Here is a 16,511-nt window from a genome sequence, read left to right as displayed (position 1 = left end):
AATATACTTTCGGCTTAAATTAACATTTGAAAACCACGGTAAGCGAGGAGGTTCACACGACATAGTTTTGTACCAAATGCCTTTTTCTAAAGAGATTTCATTATAATGCTCTTTCCAAATATTGTAAACTTTATTTTTAAATTTTCCCAATAATTCCGAGTAATATGGTTTAATTTCAAATTGAGTGCCATCTATTATTGCCAGTTTAGCCAGTCGGTCTGCCTCCTCGTTACCTTGCAGCCCTATATGCGAAGGGATCCATTGTAGGTACAACTGGTTGCCATTTTTACTGCTCTCGTGAATTAGTTCCAGGATTTTATATGCTATCGGTACACCTCTCAATCCAGAGGCGCATCGAGCAATATGTTGCAAGGCGCTCTTGCTGTCAGTGAAAATTAAAGTTTTTGTGAAGTTATGCTTTTTGGAATAATCGAGTGCATTAAAAATCGCAACCAACTCGGTAGACATAATAGATACATCTGTAGGTATTTTAAATCTTCCCACGTCCCTCCTATCCACATTACAATACGCTGCACCTATCCCTCGCTTATCTTTCGAGCCGTCTGTGAAGATTTTAGTCCAACTTGCGTCATACTTTTCCCAAAGTTCTTTAATGATTTCATTTTTCAAAGCATTCGGTTCAAAAGATTTTTTCGATTTTTTAATACAATCTAGATTTAGCCTAATAATATTCAAAGTATCAATTTGAGTGACCCATGTATTGAGAGAATACATTTCTAACGGATACGTAGAACCAACTTCGTAGTTTTTGGTTTCTCTATAAATAGTACTGAGCAAAGGTTTATTTTTCTTCTCCCAATACCTATTCTGAGTAGCATTGTCTAATTGATCAAGTAAGCCAGTAGTCACTTCATAAGTTTTTGCTTTCAAACAATATTTATAGGCCAAATACCTCCTCCTAACAAAAAGTGGAGGAATACAAAGCTCTGTTTCCATGACATGTATTGGAGAACTTTTAATAAAGCCACCAATAATTCGTAAGGCTTGATTCTGAATTCTGTCCATCTTAGTTATGTGAGTTTTTGCACTGTTATCATACAAAAAGCAACCGAAATCCAGTCGGCTTCTAAGTAGCGCTATATAAAGTCTTCTCAAATGTTTAGGGTGAATTCCCCAACTAGCTCCAGCCAATATTTTCAATACGTTTAAAAATTTAGATACTTTTTCAACTATTTCATTTATATGTTTCGTCCAAAGTAAGGACCTATCTAGCCACATTCCCAAATATTTTATGCATTGTGTAGATGATAACGATTGTCCGTTTATTTTAAGATCTAATTCTTGACTTTTTCTGCCTCTACTAAATATGCAATATTTTGATTTAATAGCAGATAAATCTAATCCTAGAGTTTCCAACTGACTAACCATTTCACATAGAGCTATTTGCAAATATCTTTCACTGGTTTTAATATTTTTATGACCAATGTAAAAAATAAAATCGTCAGCATATTGACATATGAATATATTTTCAATATTTTGAGCTAGTTTAGATGTAATGATATTAAAAATCAGTGGAGATATCGGGTCTCCTTGCGCTAAGCCTTTATCAGTCCATCTTATTAAATCCTTATCTCCTTTTTGGTTTTTAATTTTAAGATGTCTTTCATTTAGGAAAGACCAAAGATAAACACAGATTTTCTTCCCTATTTTTAGTTCATCTAACAAGGTAATTGCTTGTGATATAGCTACATTATTATATGCATTTTCGATATCCAGGAAACATGCCACAGTTGGGATATTATGTGTAAAATTAAGTTGAATGTATGTGATTACACGCACCAAACAATCCAAACATGATTGATCCCGCCTAAATCCGGTAGAATAAAGAGGAAGAATTTTATTTTTCTCTACAAACCACTCCAATCTCTTAGCAACCATAGAGTGAAAGATTTTGCATAAACAAGACATGAGTGATATGGGTCTCAGCTTAGGAATAGAGTTAGGATCACCACCTGCTTTAGGTATTGGAACAATTAAGATATTTCGCCATTGGGTAGGCACATAACTAAATTTAAAAATGGCATTATATAAAATGAGAAGAAATAATTTTCCTTCCTCAGGCAAGTTATAAATCATAGAATGAGAGATGTTGTCTTCACCAGGTGCTGTATCCTTTCTTTTTAAACAGTGAATCAACTCTTGCAAAGTGAAATCTGACTCTAAAAGTTCATTTCTAGAATTGAAATGTGGCGCTGGATAAGATGCAGAATCAGGAGTTAGATCTGTCAGGAGTTCATTTCTTTTTTCATCTGGCGCGTAGAATGTTGAGTTTTTAAGACCTTTTACCCATCTCATATGTTGCCAGACCTCTTTAACAGAAGTTGACTCATCAATTTTGCTACAAAAATGACGCCAACTTTGAGCTTTAGCCTGCCCTATTAAAAGTCGTGCTTCGTTAACTTTATCTTCCAGTTTTTTTAGGTTTTCAGGAGTTGGGTTACGTCTAAACTGTTTTAAACATAATCTACGCTGCGCTACAACATGAGACAAAGAAGGATTCCAGTAAGGTTGAGGTTTGAATTTTGATTCTGGATTACTGTTGATTTTTGTATAGGGGATGCTTTTTTCAGCTGCTTTCATGAGGTGATCTTGAAAGGACATTGTCAGAAACCGCCTAAAAACCGCCCAAAAACATTAACCCATCATAATTATTTTCTATTTTTTTTAATACATTAGGCACCCATTCATTCTAATGGACACTTAAGCATTGAAAAATTAAATAAAATAAGTCTTTTAACGTTTATTCTATAATACTATTACAACTTCCGGACGTTTTGGTGCGTGGCATGGTCTAAAACCTATCAAGTTCCATATTTTTTGCCGATAAAATCTGTACGAGGCATTACCCTACTTTATTGCTGGGAGTCCATGTATAGTGATGTTCCTGCGGCCATCATAGACAATAAAATATCGATTTTGAAAATAAAATAAATCGATTAAACTGCTTTGAAGACTATATTTGCTATAAAAGCTAAAAAGATATTGACACTATTACAAGAAGCTATCTAAAGTGTCCAACTGGTCGAAGGTCGTAAATAAAATAAAAATAATTAGGACCATAAACTGATATTCATGGTATCATAACTGTAAAAGTGTCAGAATCCGATGTTGAATCCAATGCCAGATGAAGTGAGAGAAACATATATCAACCTAGTATAGTTGCCAGTCTCTCATAATCTATGCCAATGAGGGTTTTCGCGATTGAAAAATCCGCGAGATGGCAATACGTAGACGCGAGGTCCAAATGCTGCAAGATTGGTGGATTTTGACATATCTGTCAATGTCATGTCAAAAATAACCAGTCATGCAGCATTTGGACCTCACGTCTACGTATTGCCATCTGGCGGATTTTTCAATCGCGAAAACCCTCATTCATAGCACATGTATAATAATAGACCAAATGAACTTTTATAGATTGTGAAAGAGAAGATAAAGATTTTATTATTTTATTAAAATCTTGCCACGAGGTAGTTTTTCAGTAGAAACCAGGATTGGATAATCGCTACAGGCAAGTATCAGAACATTTTATAAATATTTTTAATCGATTATATCCTTGTGAATCGTTTTAATAAATTGTCATTTTACTTTTTCAATTAAAACTTTTTCAATCTCTAGTCTTGTCAAACTGTCATAATGTCAACAAATTATAAATGTCACGTCAGTTGACTCAATTTCAGTCTTCTGTGCTTAATGTATTTTTATTTCAATGAAATAGTGCTAAAGGGTTAGTACTAAAAGTGAAAGCCTTTTTTCAGAAAGAAAACCAATGTGGTGCCCTAATTATTCATACTGTTTGAAAGTTACAAGTCAGTGATACAGAGTTGCCGCCATTATAACTCCGTGGTGATACCATACCAAAGAAGAAGTTTTCCTAAACACTTGTGTTATTTTTGTATGTGATCAAATAAAAAGGATTAATGCTACTGCTCAAATGGAATAACTTATCCCAAGAGACCGAATATTAAAAAAAAACCTCTCCATAGAAATTATCACCATCACGAGGATGTGAATTTTTTTGAGAATTTTATATTGGTCCTGTAAGAAAAATAGTTGTATTTCAGTAGTAGAATCAACCCTTCTTGTTTCATCAGCAAGAGTAACTATAAAAACGCCCTGTAGGTAGGTATTATTAAGCTGAAGAGTTTGTTTAGTGTCAAAGACTGTCACACAGTGTAACTTAAATTGGCATATTATGATAATGAACATAAAAACTTAAATAAATATTTATGTTAATATTTTTTCTATTTATTTATTTTCCCAAAGCTTCACAGTGACAGCTGAAACAGCAATACTGTTGTAAAACTAAACTTAGAACAAACTGTTACAAATATTTTACAAATTAAAATAAAACCGCATGTTGCTTTACTTTCTCGTATAGGTAGGTAATAAATGTAATTAATGGCTAGATTATTAATGTTACTTTGTTACCCTCAATAGTGAGGAGATCTTACAAAATGGTAACCCTGATTTTCATTGTCATTCAAGTGCTCTTTCTTCGCATAGGCTTCTGTGATTTGGCCAAGGGCCACACACATTACGATAACATTATGCGACATTGATTTGACAGCAGCGGAGTGAAGTCTTGCGACTATGCAAAATGATACCCTGTAATCGTAGCGCATATAGACATAGACGGGGCGGGGCACATAGCTCGTAGAGCTGATGGCCGCTGGGGCAGGAAAGTTCATGAGTACCGCCGCGTACCATGGAACCACGAGCCGAAAGACGTAGCGTGGGCAGGCCTCCCACTAGGTGGACCGACGATCTGGTGAAGGTCGCGGGAGGTGCCTGTATGCGAGCGGTGCAGGATCGGTCTTCGTGGAAATCCTTGGGGAAGGCCTTTGTCCAGCAGTGGACGTCTTTTCGGCTGAAACGAACGAACGAACGATACGTATTACCAGTATTTACCAGACATTACTATTTATTGTATACTCGCCGGATTACACGTAGGAGCACGCGCGTTACAGCTTCGGCCTTGCATTATTATAAGATCTTGTTCCGCCATTTTTCGAACTTCCTCCGTGAGGATATCCCCGCCGAATTCTATGATAAACTTATCAAAAGTCACATTCTGCAATGTCAAAATTAATTTGCCGAAATTCGCCGAGCCAGCTATGTCAAATAATATTATTAGGTGTCAAACAGGATACGTTCAGAAATTAATATTACGATTTTAAAGATAAGACAACTTTTTATTGACGAAGTTGCTGGGACAGCTAGAAACTATTTTTTTTCCGGCACTTTAAGAAAATAATAAATGAATGAAAACGCAGCGTGGGACGTCCACCCACAAGGTGGACTGACGACCTGATAAAGGTAGCGGGAAGGCGCTAGATGCAGGCCGCTACCAACCGTGCGATGTGGAAGTCATTGGGGGAGGCCTATGTTCAGTAGTGGACGTCCTGTGGATGAAATGATGATGATGATGAAATGAATGAAAATGACAAATCTTCGAACTTGTATTATACCGTGTCAAAGTAATCATATAATTTTGGCACCTTAATAACTATTGCCGTTTTTGTTGTAAAGATCATGCAGCGCTACTTGCGGATATTATTGGAAAGAAAACTATGTAGGCTCTAGATCTGAAGCCGCTTTAACGAACACGAAGTGCTCATACAATGCGGCGTATTTTCTTCCAGTCTTTAGTCAGGACTTTAGTCGAATTAAAACCCCGGTTGAACGTGATATAGCCGCACTAGAATACGATGCTTTTTTGCATAATCGCAAGACTTCGTTCCGGTGTCGACCGAATGTTATCACGATGTATGTGGCCCAGGGGTTACTGTAGCCGCTAAGGTTTGAAACTTCTTGCTTAAAATATTGTAGTCTTTGGCATAGACTACGACGGTAGTCATGGAGATAGGAGTTTGTTATCTCGTGTCAGATGTAAATGGTGAAAAGAAAACTCATGATTCATGTTATTTTTATGCAATAAGTAGGTATTTTATAAAAGTGGAACCCCGAGTGATCTCCAAAACCCATTCTATTATTATATACGATTCGGCTTCGATATCTATAATACAATAGGAGTTTAGTTCATGTGTCAGATGACAAGGGTGGAAACAACCTACGATTCGTGTTGTTTATTTACGTGCAATATGTGGGCATATTATAAAAGTAGAATGCCGAGTTGTATTTCTAAAACTTGTTCTATTATTTTATATTATTTGGCTGCGACTCGGCGTGACGACAATACAAAACATTTTTCGCGAATCGGTGTTCATACATTCACACAATACATTAGACGCCATGTTGTCATAAACGACATATTATAAAATCGCTGTGATTTAATATTCTTAATCATTAATTTTATGGCAAGTGTCCATCAGGAATCATTGTTCTTACACACAGAATCGTATTATTTCGCTTTCGGGTAGTAATATGTCAAAATTGTTGGTTCTTAGGCGAACAATGTATGGAGAACGAACATTGTCCTTTATCATATTCAGATTGTATATTATCTGCTTGAATGTTAGCTGTACAAAACAATCCCTCTAAACACTCTCTATACAATGTCCAGTCAGCTTTCTTATAGTTACGCCGTTTTACTGATTGTATATTACCATGGTAGTTCATAGTTAATTTTATAATCAAGTGGTCACTACCTAAGTTTTCTTGAGTGACCTGCCATTCAAAATTTATAGCAATATCTGATGATGCAAATGTAATATCCGGCGAACTATTTTGCATGATACCCCTAACTAATTTAATACGTGTATGCTGACCGTTATTAAGGTAACTAAAGCCATTTTCGAGAGCCGAATCTGATAACTGTATCCCTCTCGTCTCCGTCCTGTATGACCAGTTCAAATGATGCGCGTTAAAATCTCCAGCTATTAAGGATTTTCTTGGACATAACATAAATAACTCATCCCAGTCAGATTGAGAGGTTCTAATCGACGACGGACAATACACTGAAACTATGTATTCTAGATCGCTACAATTTAGTAATTTTATTTTAATTATTTCAATACCCGAATTATTTAAAGTAGTAGGACATACCTGAACCTGGATAGTTCGATGAGTTATAATAGTTACGCCACCATATCCGTCATCCCTATCGTTTCTATGAAAGTTGTACTCACTAAGATGGACAGATGATTCAGCCTCCAGCCAGGTCTCGCTTAGGATAGCCACATGGATTTTTTCTTGCCTTAAAAGTGCACCAAAACTAACTAATTTAGGTCTAATAGATTGAGAGTTCCATTGTAGTATATTAATCATAGGAGCCTTAGGTCTTTTATCCATAATTTAAATGTTTAAATAATAAATCTAATGCCTCTCCCTTACTAACTAGATTAATTAAATACATCTTGATTTCTTCTATAACTACTTTCACAAACGAGCTTATTTTTTTTTTCCATACTACAGTCGCTAATAAATATATCTTTTAGTTTCAAGATAAACTTTTTAAACTCAAACTTTAAAATAGTCTCTTGTTTAGTCTTCTTCACGTTCTCTTGTTTGTTCTGATCCGTTGTTCTGTTAGGCAAAATTAATGATGGAATTTGTTCTTCCTGATTCTTTTTCTTCTTATGTTTCTTTTTAGATTTTTCTGGTTCATTGCGTGGATTTAATGTGTAAGTATCTTCTTCAAATTCTTGTGTACTATTCGATTGAGACATATAATCTTCTTGTATATCTACTTGCGTTGCTAGTACGCTGCTGTACGTCTTGCTTTTATTCATTTCAGTAGTAAGGTTTGAATTTATGTTTGAGACAACTGTCGTTCTTTTTTCTTCAGCTTGGTCATGAAGGTAGAAATGAAGAGCTTTTCTATATGTCATATGTTGTTCCCGCATTATCTTTCTTATAATTTTTTCTTTCAAAAATATAGGGCAATTTTTGTCTAATGACATATGAGGTCCTTTGCAATTTAAACATCTGTAATTGGTCGTTTCACAATTTTCATGGTTGTTACCGCATTTTGGACATAGTACTTTTTTTGACGGGCAGAATTTAGCTGTATGACCAAATTTCCAGCATATGGAGCACTGAGTGACGGGGAATTCATAAGTTTCCACCTTAAGCCTGCACCCATATGCATGTACATACGAGGGCAAGGTAGAACTCTTGAAACCGACACGTATTGATTCGCTGTCTATCCATTTTCCATCAAGGTTTAGGCGTTTCAGTCTTAAAATGGATATTATCTCATGAGGGCTTTCTAACGATTCTTTTATTTCGTCAATATTTATATCGAGGTCCACTCCTTTAATAACTCCATATGAGATATTGTTTTCGGAAGTCAGTTGGCACCTATATCCTAAATCGGTCATTTTAGGACAAGAAAGTAACTTTTCAGCATGTTCTTTTGTGTTAAAGTGGACGAGCACTTTGTTTGGGCTCTTAAATTTGATTCGTTGTATGTTGGTTATGTTTTCTTGTTTTAACAGTTTTGCCATAGCGAATTGTTTGGGCAGAGTTGTGAGAGAAGTAATGCATACTTGAAAGCTATTTTCCATCTCCTGTGTTACTTCAGTATTGTTATTGTTGTTGCTGTTCGTGCTATTTTGTTGTATTATAGAACTACTGCGTAAAAGCCGCTTCGGTCTCCTTCTAGTAACGGTAATAAAACCTTCTTCACTGTTTTCCTCACTTTCTTCACGGCCTCTCTTCTCAACATTTCTTGTTATATTTTCGAATTCTATTCCAGAACTGTCCCACTGCAACATGCCGTCCATTTCCCGTTCACATTCATTGATAATTTCAGAGTCACTTTTATTATTTTCATCGTCGTTTTCTTCCATCGTAATATTTTATTGAGGGTAGTTGAAAAAACTTCGCGTTAGCTGACTACGAGGTCGTGACAATAACAAATGCGTGCGCTCCGTACGCCGTCGCGCGCAAAACTGAACTCAACATTTACTACAGTCAATGAACTGGACGCTCTTTTAAAAACAGACATGGCGAATCTATAAGGGTTCCGTTTTTTGCCATTTGGCTACGGAACCCTAAATACCGAAACATAAAAAGTATTTGAAGGACTTGTATGCTTTGGAGGCATTTGGAGGTTACAAATCGGAACATCTCACATGGCATACTAACTAAGAACAAAAAAATCTTATTAAGAATTATCTAATTTATAAATGTCAATTTTTATTTAACTAATGAATTAAGTGTAGCCTCATATACGGTTTTCTGCCTCAGTAGCTATAAAGATCTTTTCCCTACGTGCCCTACCACTTTATCTTGCTAATCCACCTACTACATCAGTGACCTCGGTTCAAAGATTATAGTATCCTATTTAAAACGGGCTAGTAGTTACGTAAACGTGTTAAAGATTTTTCCCTGAAAATGATTATTTGGTTAACTCAAATCTATCTCCAGAACCTCAATGTTATTGCTCGTTAGTAGATGGTAGCTGAGTTTGTTATTATTGAATGCTATAAAACTTTTGATCGTAAACGCGTATTTGGTTAGGCTCGCTTTTCGGCAGTTATCTCTATTTTGTTTGGTTCAAATATTAACACAATACAAATATACAGAAACTCGTTTTTAGAATTCTATTTGTAGTGGGTGTCTATTGGGTAGCATAAAATTAAGGCCATAGAATATTATGTTTGTCTCGAAGCGCTGGTAGGGCCCAAAAGATAAGGAGACATGTAAAGTGCCCCATAAGGGCTACCTTTTCTTTTTTTATTATTTACATTTTGACGTTCATACCTAAGGGCCACTTGTGGTCTAAACTGAATAAATTATTTTATTTTTGATTTTGATTCGTTCGTTCGTTTCAGCGAAAGACGTCCACCGCTCAAAAATCAAAATCAAAAATATTTATTCAGTTTAGACCACAAGTGGCACTTATGAACGTCAAAATTTAAATATAAAAAAAAGAAAAGGTAGCTGGACAAAGGCCTCCCCCAAGGATTTCCAAAAAGACCGGTCCTGCGCCGCTCGCATCCAGGCACCTCCCGCGAACCTCGACCATATAATATATTAGATCCTTACCTAGTATTAGATGATTACCTAAGCCTCAGACTAATAACTATTCATAACTCAGCTTAAACTAATCCTAAACATCCTCTTTATTCTGGTTCAAAAACTGTTGACTATCCCGTCGCAAGTTGATGTTATGATGTTCGGAATTAGTTTAAAACGAGTTATGAATAGTTTAGTCGTGAGGCTACTCATCCATTAGGTACTTAAACGAATACTTGAACTCAAAAAAGTGATCTTATAAGGGTCCGTTTTTTCCTTTTGAGGTATGGAACCCTAAACATTTTGTAAACACGTGATGTAATTAATATGAATTTTACCTAACTTAAATCTTACCTTGATCACAAAGAATCGTCATGTTACTTCACTAAAATTTTCCTAGGCTAACTCTTTTACAAGTTAGTTGTAGGTATACAATATTCCCAGATCTTTGACATGCTCAAATCGATCGAAAAATAAACTAACTTCAACTTCAGCATAGCCTCCGGAGAAAAAGTAAAAAAGAAACTTCGAGTCATCCATAACTTAGTAATGCTTAGAAAATGTATTGTCCAAGGCTGTCATTCCACTGAGGGTATTAAGCTACGTGGCGAGAGATCTGTCATCATCATCATTCCACAGGACATCCACTGCTGATCATAGGCATCTTCCGATCTATACCTTGATTTTTTAGAATCCAGCAGAGATGTAAACAAACACTTTCATACACAATAACACCATAATCACTTACGTGTTCATAGTATCATACACATTATGTAACAAGCACATGAAACCAACTTTATTTTCACGTTTATACAAGTTTGAAATCAATCTTTGAACCAAATTATTTTAACAAAATACGTGGACGATGAAAATTTGTGAGACTTGTCAAATTGACTTGACGTTTAAAATCATGTGTTATATGGAGATTGTCTATGACTTGTCTCTGACACATCAGTGCTGTAACCTGTGAGTCATAGACAATTATCTGTAAATTTAATCGATATTATTTTAAGTATTCACTTATTCCGATTACTGATTAATTTTAAATAAAAAATATACGATACTTTGTTTAGTTTTCCAGCGATAACTTCGACAATATTGGAGATGAATGATTTTTGACATGACATTGACAGATATGTCAAAATCCACCAATCACGCAGCATTTTGACCTCGCGTCTACGTATTGCCATCTGGCGGATTTTTCAATCGCGAAAACCCTCATCGATAGCATCTTAAATTACCTCCCTAGCGGAATAGAGCAACAAAGAACTGAGCGAGCGAGATGTCACTAGTAGCAACACTGTCAAACAGAACTTTTTGCAACTATTTGAAGTTTAATAACTTTACGGATATCATTGATTGTTTTACTGTCCAGTGTGTTTTTTGATTACATTTGTGCATACAGTTTGTTTCCTGTTCTCGAAAATTTCATAATCAGTTCACATTCAATGTTGCGACTTTGTTGCATATTTTTAGTATTTTGACGATCACCCGGCGATGATACGCAAGTACTACAATAATTTCACTTTGCGATTAACGAGAGGTTTTGTCGCATCACTAGTTCACAGACTAAAAATATTTTTATGTCAGTTGGCCATTGTTGATGACATTTCTGCTGATTTCTAAAAAATTAGACTGTACGTATGTGACATTCCTCAATAGGTTAAAAGTCAGCTTATTAATTTATTTAAAGCGAGCGACTAATCGATAGAAAATAATTGGTCTGACTAAGTGACACGGTAGTAGTCACGATCCTGAACAATGAGGGAAAAAAACCAGGCGAGCGAAGCTACGAATCTAGCTCAATCTATCCACTCCGGTCGTGCTGAGTCCATGATATTTAAGTAGTACGTTTCAGCCGAAAGAAGTCCATAGCTGGACAAAGGCCTCCTCTAAGGCTTTCCACAACCGGTCCTGCGCCGCCCACATCCAGGCACCTCCCGCGACCTTTACCAGATCGTCGGTCTAACGACGAGGGAGGCCTGCCCACACTACGTCTTCCGGCTTGTCGTGATATTTAAGTAGTAAGTATAGCGTAGTTTGCATGGCTTGGGTGGGAATAGACACTTAGCTGTGAACTCGCGTCCATTTTGGTGGAATCGCAGCTTTAAACTTTACTTATAAATTTACCGTAATCTACTTTCTTAATCTATTTGGTAATAAATAAACCTTGAACACCCATTAGCAAGGGAATGTTCTACAAGACCATCTGGAACACAAAGAGTTTGATAAACAGTAGATTATGTTACAACTGCAGTTTTACGAGCCTTTTTTTAGGTTTTATACTGCTTGAACGACTTGTCTTAAAAAATATTATATTGTAGTTTGACTGGCTGCTGTTCTTCATATTGAAGGAATCTGTGGTTGGCTTATAACTTCTTAAACATGTGAAGTGATTCAAGATTTTTTTAGTAAGTCTACTAGCTCTTCCCTTGTTTTAAATGTCGGCCTTTGGTCGAAAGATACTCTCTCAGGAGATATAAAAGTAAAGTCTACAAACTTCAAATTGGCATTTGATAGTTTTGCTTGCTTAACTAAAGAAAAAAGTTTCCTACAAAGAAAGATTAAACACACATCTACGTGACATACAAGAACGAAGTTAATGGAAGACATGAGTTGAAATAACATTTGTTCTGATAGATTTGTGAGACGGAATACAAAGTAGGCTCTGCCTAGGCCATTTTTTTAGCTGAGTTTTCCTGCTGACAAAGAGCTGGGTCTGGGTGTCATTCTATTCCAATAGGAATAGGTAGATAAATGGTGAAGATGATGATTCATGAAAAAACTACTGAATAGATATTTTGTTGTTGGTAAGTATAGAGATAGTTTAAGACCTAGGGAAAACATAGGTAATTCGTAACCTAGTTTTTGGAAGGGGGACGGAAGGGGGTCGTGAGCTCAAGAATTTTCTCCGAGGGACCAAAATTCGCGCAAAAACGCGGACGAAACGTAGGCAAGACTCATAAAGGTTAATGTGAAGTCTAGATAAAACTATTTCCACGCTTACCGAGTTGTGTTAATGATACCGCTAATGATACAAATCTAAAAAAGACGCGAACTTTTTCCGTTACGGTACTCCAACTAAATAAAAGGTCTAAATGTCCAGTTAGTTCTACTAAAACCATTGCTCGCATACGTTTGCATGTGCTAAGTGAATTCGGTTGGCAGGGTGCCACGCCGCATTTTGTTCGTGCTGGACGAACGTAGACAGGACCCTCTCTACATTCGTTAACGACGACGAAGCGGTTTATGTGTCTGCATAGTGCATACCAATCATCATTTCAGCCGCAGCCAATCACCTGCTGGACGATAGCACACGATAGCCTCGTACGAGAAATACTACAAAGCTAGAGAAAACTAAATAAAATTATTCTTTAGGTTGTCGGTCTCGTAATATAGGTACTTTGGAAGTCACCAAAATATGAACAAATCCCAGTCCTTAATACTGACCTTGACATAAGATTTTGTATATAGCTTTAGGCGTATTGAATACCAAACCAAGCAAGGCGACCAAAGTATCAGTTTAAGAGGCGTCTCCATAGATCCACACTTAACATTCGATATTGAAGCTGGTTTTTAATAGGCCCAATACATTTTCACGATAGGTACATCCATTATTTTGTTCCCGTAGTAGGTATCTAAACGATTTTTGTTATGTATTCTGTACCTACGATTTCAAACAGTGTAGCGTACCGTTTTATTGCTATGAATAGTCTTCCTTTTGTCAAGTTTACTTATAATCGAGTCGTGTCATCGAGTGACACCGAAAAGTCACGTGCCTTATTTCACGACCACTGTTGTAGAGAATAGAAACGAAATGTCTGCTTCAGATTCAGTCGTGTTGATTAAACACTAACCTATTCTAGGTCTGATAAGAATCTTTGTAATATATTTAAAGCTGAAACATGTCCCTGAAATTTATAACAGTCAACTTTAGTAGGTATACCTACAAAATGCTTAGAAAATATTAGTGTTTTTATTCCGCTTTATATTAATAAAACCATTTAATCAAAATTTGTTTATATTCATACCGTTAAGCCAAACAGTTTTAATTTAATCATCTTTACAATCCCGATCCAATACACAAGAAATATCCAAAAATTTTATTATTTCAATTCACTCGTCGAGTATTAATCGTTTCGTTCATCGAGTTGTATATCAATTACTTCGCTCAGTAATGAATGAAAATTAATGTAATCGTATTGGTTCAAATTTCGTGTTGTGCTATTCCGGCTATGGCCACAACGACGAACTCAGAACAATATAAAATTAAGCTTAAAACTTTACAAAACTAAGTACTTTTAAAGGCACCAGTGAATAGGCATTCTGAACAAGCTCGCCCTATCATAGATCGTATCTGCCCCCGGGTGAGATAGTTATCAAGAGCAAGCCCGTATTACTTACTACGCGGCGGCAAATTCGTACACTGGCATAATATGGCGTGTGTCTCGGAATATAATATAATAATGTAACATCTATAATATTCTGGTTATTTTTAATCTAACCCCCTTATTAATAAAAAGTTAATATTAGCAAGCTTACAACCCCTTATTAATAATGTAAGATTACAACTTGGATAATAAACACAGTACCAAACGTGATCAAACTCATTCTTTAAGTTCCGTAATTTGAAAAAGCCTTATCGTCATGGTGCTTTAGATACTCGTATGTGGTAGAGCATTATTGAACAACATAAATCAGTTCTATAATCTCGTGGATAAGATTAATGTTATATTTCTGCCAAGCCGAAAACAATCGAGTCGTATCGATTGCAGTAAGGGCGACGTTGGAATCCTTGCAATGCCATATAGCCCGTTATAAGGTAAATTCTTTAAGTAAATACGTGATCACGAGAAATGGTCAAGAAAGGTAATAGATACGTACGTATTATTTGGTGTAACCTGTCTCCCAGACAGTGGACACTACCTATATCAAAAATGTAATGAGACATGTAGACTTCTTATACAGGGTGTTAGGTAAATGGGTATATGAGCCGACACTAGCCCATGTTAACATGGGCATATAAATGGTATGGTGAAGTCAGAAATTTGATATCGTCATTTTTTTTTTAATTTTCATACAAAATAAATTTTATAAAATCCGATTAATAAACATTTATATGCCCATGTTAACATGTGCTAGTGTCGGCTCATATACCCATTTACCTAACACCCTGATGTCCCATCATAACCCGTATAAAGAAATAATAAATTTAAAACAAGAAGTTATTTATTTATCTATAAGGCATACCAAATTATGTTTAATACTTAAACTCTTAATTTTTATGAAGATAACATTTCTGATATTATATTATGTCACTTAAGGGTAAGCATAAGAATGTATTATTAAGACTTTTCTTTTAAACTACTGAATCAGTACCTACGAAGAAAGAAAACTTAATTTTGTCTGTATAAAACTCAAAATACCCAGACAAAGAGTCTAGCCTTCCAGCCAGTGCAAGAATCGAGTTAACTATGTTCTTATTAAGACATCCTTCGAAATTCAAGTCATCTCATTGAATCATCAGCCGGGATGCCGCGTGCCTTACAGAATCGAATGTTAATGAGGACTCTTGGAAGCGGATGCTCTCCGGCTGGCGTCAGGCTAAGCACTTCTAAGGGTTCACCCACACTGTTCTTTTAATAAAAAATAAAAATAACTAGCGGCCGCCCGCGACTTCGTACGCGTGGATCCCGTTTTACCCCCTTTTCCCGAATTTTCTGTGCTATAAACCTCACGGAGCCCGAGACCTTTCCAACGAATGCAAAACCGTGGAAATCGGTTCGTGCGTTCTGGAGTTATAGCGTCAGGGAGGAAAACCCGACTTATTTTTATATAGTAGATAAATAAATAATAATTTGGATGTTTTACACTACGCCTCTAGTTCCATTTAGAACCATTATTATTATAGTACATATTATTACTAACTTTCCGCTGGTCTGTCACAGAAAAATTTTCATCGTCATCATCATCATTAGGTTATTGACCTGTAAAGATAGTATAAGTTGGTGAAAATAAATAAATCATTTCAGGACAACAAGGACGTCCACTGGTGAACAGAAAAACTTTATTGCGCGTTAATTTCAAAACCTTCTTTTAAAATGAGAGTCAGCTGAAGGACCCTAGCTACTGATGCTGACAATCAGAATTTGTATTACAGACAGCGATGTGACTGATCATGATATTAACTTCAAAATCTCTCTACCGAACCCCACAAACTGTTTTAATTATTACTGGTGGTAAAACCAAACCATCACTGAAAATGTCTATTAACGTAAAAAGTTTTAGTCTGAGTTGCACCACCTAACTTTGACGGTAACTATAACGATAACCGGTGCTTTTTGTATGGAGTTTGACAGATTTTTGACGTGTGTCATAGTTTAATTATGATGTTGCAATTCAGCCTTAATACAGTGTGGTCAGTACTTTATTTTTAACCAGACGGTTTTCAAAGGAGACAGAATTTCTGGTGACAAACTTCTCACCAAGTATTGAGAATTACAGTTAAATTCTATACCGTTACTCAGAATTCACGTAAACCAGACTTGTTTTGAGTAGTTACAAGT

General features: G+C 36.0%; 1 long non-coding RNA gene across 1 annotated transcript; it reads left to right on the top strand.

The window, feature by feature from the left end:
- The first annotated feature begins 3,332 nt into the window (after positions 1 to 3,332).
- Positions 3,333 to 4,256, top strand: LOC135074106 (uncharacterized). The gene is made up of 2 exons (XR_010257747.1): positions 3,333 to 3,529; positions 3,777 to 4,256. It is a non-coding gene; the product is annotated as an uncharacterized LOC135074106 (long non-coding RNA).
- The last annotated feature ends 12,255 nt before the right edge of the window (positions 4,257 to 16,511 follow it).

Source organism: Ostrinia nubilalis, chromosome 8, assembly GCF_963855985.1.
Source record: "Ostrinia nubilalis chromosome 8, ilOstNubi1.1, whole genome shotgun sequence".
In the NCBI taxonomy this organism is placed as follows: Eukaryota; Metazoa; Arthropoda; class Insecta; order Lepidoptera; family Crambidae; genus Ostrinia; species Ostrinia nubilalis.
This window is presented reverse-complemented; position numbering and strand designations above follow the sequence as displayed.